Genomic DNA, 6,000 nt, shown 5'->3' with positions numbered 1-6,000 from the left:
TTTGAAAGTTGGTTGTGTACTTAGTCCTGTATATTATAATATTCTTAAATAAGCAAATATCCACCATAACGTGACAATTTTACCTTGAAGGTTGATAGTTACTTAGTCCTGTATATTATAATTTTCTTAAATAAAATAATATCCACCATAACTTGAAAACTTTACATGTACATATACATGTACCTGTAAGGAATTTCGAATCTCTTTGAAAAAGAAGAACCATGCAAGATATATGCATCTTCATTTCATCGTTACATTAAAAGAGTGTTTACATTTTGATTTCCTATCGTGCAAGGAGTTTATTCTGCAGATAAACTTCTAGAACCAATTATAGGTGACCACATGTATTATTTGGTGGTGTTTTTGGTCCCACATAAAAAAAACTCATTAAAAATACCAGATGTATAATTAAAAAAAAAATCATTAAAAATGCCAGGTGTATAATTTTGTACGTTAGACATTGTCTTCAATAGACTCATCGGTGACTCTAAATTTGAAAAAGGTTAATAGGCAGAATAAAGTGAATCCAAAATTCACATTGGTTCCTTATTTGTTATGTTTCTCTGATAATTGGGCAGTCACTGAATATTAGATACTTTTTATGACTGTTTGATAGCAGTCGCAGGAAATTAAGGAATAACAGTACTGTAGTTGAAGAGTTGCCACCGTCAATTGTAGATTTGACGGTCGCAAATGCAGTTTTACTGGCGCGCGTAGCTGAGACAGTAAAACGTAGATTTGCGACCGTCAAATCAAAATTGACGATGGCAACTCTTTAACTACAGTACTGTTATTCTGATTCTTATGCATTACAAAAATGAAAAAATACGATAAAACTTGAAAAAATGTCTAAATTTGTCAAATAAAAAAAAATCCGCGAAACTTCATGTATGAGTTTGGCACAAAGACGTCATGGCTAAACGTGACGTAATACAAATGAAAACTTACAAACTGGAGGTTGTTACGTTACCTGTACGCTTCAAATTCGGATAAAATTACATTAAAACGGCGAATTCGAGGTAGGTGTTGTTTTATTTTTGATTATATAGTAGTAATCGAACATTTGTTGATTCATCAATTCAAAATGGCGGGTCCCTCCTTAGTTACGCCTGGTCAACTGTGGATTTGACGGCCACTTTGAGCCAATGAAATTTTTTTTTACATCCAAATTGCATTAGAATTATGTATAGTATTTAAAGTACGTTATATTTTAGATCATTTGTGCACTCAGGCGGACTCTTAACTTGAGAGTTTTCAATACTAGTATTTGACACTTCTGGTGAAATTATATCATCATTACACTTATCTTTTTGTCAAGAGGAAACAGGCTTTTATTCGAGATAACTACATTATTTTTTTAGTGTCCCTAATTATTGTCGTACGTTTTTAATCTTTTAAGACATTATACTAATTATATTGTTATTATTTCAATATGTTCATTGTGATGTTGTTTACTGCGTCTTACAAAACAAAACACTTACTTATTATATAATTATTTATTTCAGTCACTTATAGGTCTAATGAACGTGATGTTATTTACTGTGTCTTACAAAACAAAACACTTACTTATTATATAATTATTTATTTCAGTCACTTATAGGTCTAATGAACGTGATGTTATTTACTGTGTCTTACAAAACAAAACACTTACTTATTATATAATTATTTATTTCAGTCACTTATAGATCTAATGAACGTGATGTTGTTTACTGTGTCTTACAAAACAAAACACTTACTTATTATATAATAATTTATTTCCGTCACTTATAGATATAATGAACATGATGTTGTTTATTTCAGTCCCTCATAGATCTGATGAACGTGCTGTTGTTCGCAGCCAACCAATCAACATGGGAAGAAAAACAGGTGAAATTAAATATTTCAAAACATTCCACGAAATTACAATTAGTGAAATAAATAAATGTACCACCCTGCTGAAAAGTACCAATGTGTGTGCATATCATATGAACCTGTATGCATCTCCCTTAATGAAACGAAATATTACTGCATTAACTAATACATAACATTGACCTATAATGGTTTACTTTTTTGAAATTGTTATTGGATGGAGAGTTGTCTCATTGGCACTCACACCACATCTTCCTATATTTATATAAGATTGAATATTCTTCATATTGTAATATTCCTTATTGATAATTTTTCTCTCCACGGCATGCCAAATCATGCAATATACTTATGTAAATTTACAAATCTTACTTTATTGTATTTGCATTTTGCAGGATTTTTCATCAAATCTTTGATAATTCTATAGCGAAAAGTAATTATAATTAACATTGAGATACAACTAAAAATTAATACATAGATGTAGACTTATAAGAATCTATGCTCAATTATAATTTGGTGATCGATATGCATTATATGTTATGATTAGGATATGAAGGCAGCACCATAGTTCTTGAAAATAAATCAGATTATATCAAGAAGCATCTCAAGTGTTCTGTACATGGAACCTGATTTCAAGTATACTACAGAGTCGATAGGTAAGATATATATAGAGTATATCACTACATCAAGGTGATACGATAGCTTGTTTTCCTTTTTTAGTATTATCAAATTCAACTGTCATGTGTAGAGAAATACCGAATTGCCAAGTTTCTGTGACTGAATCTGTTTTTCTAATGAAATTAATCCCAACAAATCTGTATTTTGGGGACGTCACGATAAGAAATCTAGCAAAAGGAAGGAATTGCACTTTGACTAATAAAGAACGGAGACCACACACACCACCAGTTTACTTAAAACAAAACGATCGGGGGAAAATCAATCGGGTAACAATTAGACAAATGTGTATCTTCAACATATACATATATGCAGTATGTAAATGCCATTAATCTCGTGACTACCTACAATGTTGAGAACAAAGCAAATGTTGCTGTGCACACAACATCATTAAAAGAATGGTGATAAAAAAGAACAAGAAGATATTTAAGTTTTATATATGTAATTAGAAGAATTAAAAGAACGGATGAATAGACCATAATTATCTCTACATTGTCTGATTTAAAATTTATTACTACATATATTATTTCCCTTTCTCAAGTATTAAAAGAGTTGAGCGTCCAATATTATCTATAATTGAGCACCCAGGTGCTCATAGTTCGAAACTAGTGACATATTTAAATTTCAAAAAACTCTTTGAAGGTTACTTTTTCATTGATTTTGTTTTTACTAATTTGTCATCGAAATCTAAGAACAAAGCACGTTTGTCTTATAATTTTGTTGTTTAGTTTGAAATGTGGCTATTTACAGATGTAAAAACAGATTTATTACCTGTACAATTCGACACTGGAAATAATTCAAACACAAGTATTGCTAATTCTACAGAATCAGCAGAACCAGAATACTTCACTGGTAGGTTGTAGTTTTGTATGTTAATATAACTCTTTTTTAAGGTTTTTGACTGGACGACATTGATAGACGAAACACTCGTCAGGGGTATACAATTTTAATCCTGGTATCTTTGATAAGTTTCGTTATAATACTTCTTGGATATTACATCATTTAACCAGTAAAAACTGACATTGGCAGAAAATAATAACCTTTTTTTCCAACAAAGTTTTTTTTAATACAAGAAAAAAAAAGTGAAATGACAAAAATACTGAACTCAGATGAAATTTCAAAAAAGAAAGTCCCTTATCAAATGACAAAATCAAAAGCTCTGAAACATCAAACGGATGGATAACAAGTCTCGTATTCTGAACTTGGTACAGACATCTTCTAATGTAGAAAATGGTTAATTAAGCCTGGTTTTAAAAGGCTATAGAGCGCCAAAATGTAATAAAGACACCAAAAGTATTGCTTCGAATGCAAAAAAAGCTGCCGGGAGGATAATGCTTTTTTGCAAGACGCTGTCTAAATTTGAAAGATTTTTTCAACTCCCAATTGAGTTCCGTTATCTGATATGAAATGGAGACCATTACAAATTGATTCTTTTTGACAGAAAATACCTACTTTTTATAAGACCGAGCCTCTCAAAAATTATTACCGACAAGGAATTAAAGACGAAAGTTTAAAGAGGAAACTTCACAAGCAGGACACTTTGACCTCGTTTAATCTATGTATTAAGTAAGAGTCTCAATATAGGTTCTACAAATGCTCTTCAAATTCGTACTTTTTTTGGCCTTTTTAACTTTTTTGGATTCGAGCGTCACTGATGACTCTTTTGAAGACAAAACGCGCGTCTGGCGTATATACTAAATTTAGTCCTGGTATCTATGATGAGTTTATCTACATGTCTCGATTATCAAAATGGTAAATTTGTCAATTTTATTTAAGTGGCATTTGTTACTAAATACTCAGTCAGTGTTTGTTATCCAAGCTATGACCATCGAGACCCTTGTAGAACATACATTTTGTCTAAAATATGTGGATTTCAATAAATAATTTGATCTTGATTAACTAGTTCTTGTAAATGATAAACACAATATGCAGTTGAAAGGTTTGAGAAAGTGCAGACAAATAATCAGTTTATTAAAATTTCTTTTCAGACATGGAGAAACTGCAGGTTTTCTCATTTAAAAACAAAGCTATTGTGTCTATGCTTTCAGCAAAAGAACTAAATCCAAGGTTTGTAATATTTTTTAACTTTTATAAATGATTACAAAAAATTTTGTGAATAAGAACATTCGGATGTTCAAATATTGTCAATATAAATCTTAGCACAATTTATGGGTATATCTATATACACGCAAATAGTACACCAACCGAATGAGATTAATGTGCCAGATATAGTATACATGTTCATCATGAACCTGAATCTATATTATAAGCTTTGGAATACTATAAGCCTTCAAAAATGAACCCTGTTACAATTTTCAGCTTAAAAAGGTACATAAAATATACACTTGAATAACATATTTGTTCTCACTTCTTGTAAAACATTTTCTCCAGTTCAACTGCTAAAGGTGATATCAATAAAAGCAGTAACTTGCTTTTATGGTAGTAATAAACACTTTTTTTTTTACATCTTAGTGGTTCTTTTTTGTATATAATGTGAAAGGATCTAGATTTATATTCAGTTGATGTAAAAAGCTCTGATTTAAAACCGACAAAAAGTTTATTATTTTAAACAGTGGGAATTGCACGATATTCATATACTTCGCCATACATATTTTATTTTATTTTGCCCTGACTAAGACACAGTCTATTTAACATTAGTAATAAAGCATTGAAAGTGTGATCACTTTAAATTATTACAGCATCAAATTCCTGTCTCCCATCTCCGATGTCCATTCGATATTCCATATGCAAGGCAGCAGTCCTCATCCAGAGAATTTCACGGCTTACATTCCAATCAAACATACTTCTCAGGTAAGTTATCTTGAATAAAAAGACAGGTAAATAAAGTTTTCCTTGTGTGGTACTATTGTGTTCAGCAAGATACTAGATGCAAAAGAGTGTGTTACAATGCTTTATACTTTTCAAACATTTTTTTTACCTCAATGCTCTTCGACTTTTCACACCTTTTTTGGCCTTTTCAACAATTTGGGATTCGAGCATCACCGATGAGTCCTCTGTAGACGAAACGCGCGTCTTGGGTAAATATGAAATTTTAATCCTGGTATTTCTGATGATTTTATTTACTATTATATAACGTTAGTAAACTTTTAATGACATTAATGTTTTTTCTTGATGTTTTCCTTACCTGATTCCTTACATTTTCATAATATCCCTTTATTTTGCATTCATCCACAAATAAATATAATCAAACAGTCTGTGTTTCATGGGAGTTTGATTTGATCAACGGTAAGCTTTAATATCTTTGCCATACTGTTATTTGGTTTTTGTATCAGAAGTTTTACCAACATTGAGACTGGTAGAACTGACAACACAGAACTATAACAGTAGAAAAACAAGTATATGTGCAAGAGTAAGACATATTCTTTAGGTTGCAGTCTTGTAATTGACTGTTCCATAGGCTTACATGCAAAAAATCTGATCATAGAAAAAAAATTGATGTTCATGTCATGTATGTTTTAA

The 6,000-nt window shown here is 30.8% G+C and overlaps 1 long non-coding RNA gene across 1 annotated transcript; it reads left to right on the top strand.

Moving 5' to 3' along the window:
• The first annotated feature begins 1,798 nt into the window (after positions 1-1,798).
• On the top strand, positions 1,799-4,587 carry LOC134711306 (uncharacterized). The gene is made up of 4 exons (XR_010106164.1): positions 1,799-1,866; positions 2,393-2,501; positions 3,271-3,372; positions 4,509-4,587. It is a non-coding gene; the product is annotated as an uncharacterized LOC134711306 (long non-coding RNA).
• The last annotated feature ends 1,413 nt before the right edge of the window (positions 4,588-6,000 follow it).

The sequence above is a fragment of the Mytilus trossulus genome, chromosome 1 (assembly GCF_036588685.1).
Source record: "Mytilus trossulus isolate FHL-02 chromosome 1, PNRI_Mtr1.1.1.hap1, whole genome shotgun sequence".
NCBI classification, from domain to species: domain Eukaryota; kingdom Metazoa; phylum Mollusca; class Bivalvia; order Mytilida; family Mytilidae; genus Mytilus; species Mytilus trossulus.
Note: the sequence above shows the minus strand (reverse complement) of the source record. Positions and strands in the feature narration are given on the sequence as shown.